Source organism: Apium graveolens, chromosome 11 (genome assembly GCF_009905375.1).
Source record: "Apium graveolens cultivar Ventura chromosome 11, ASM990537v1, whole genome shotgun sequence".
Lineage (NCBI taxonomy): Eukaryota > Viridiplantae > Streptophyta > Magnoliopsida > Apiales > Apiaceae > Apium > Apium graveolens.
The window spans coordinates 5,384,550-5,385,098 of record NC_133657.1 but is presented as its reverse complement, the minus strand read 5'-3'; positions in this window follow the sequence as shown (position 1 = coordinate 5,385,098).

The following is a 549-nucleotide window of genomic DNA, read 5'->3' as shown; positions in this document are numbered from 1 at the left end:
AGACAATCGATAGTCATACCGATTGTCATTCTAGTACAAAATAAAAGAAATATATATGATATAAATTTTATTACTGGCAAGACTATTGATAGTCATATCGATTGTCTTGCCAGTATAAAACTAAACTGAAAAAATAATAAAACATATATACACTGAAATGACTTTCAGAAAGACAATTTCAATTGTCTTGCCGATTGTCATTGCAGTAATAAAACAATTTAAATAGAATTTACACTTACAGAATATATTTAAAAAAACAATATTTCAGAAATAATTATATTTTATTCCAAAAATAGATTTCTGTTGAATTTTAGCAAATAAAATTCATATAAAATATTTTTAGAGAAAATAAAATATTCTGAGATATTAAAATTAACAAGTAGAATAAATAAAGAAGATAAGATAATAAAACTTACATAGAAATAAGCAAGAAAAATGATAATCTGATAAAATAAATTTGCAAATGAATTTTTTCATTCATGAAAAAAAAATCATTTGTAAATTCATTCAAGAACAGATCTTAGATATTACCTAGTTTAATCACTAAAG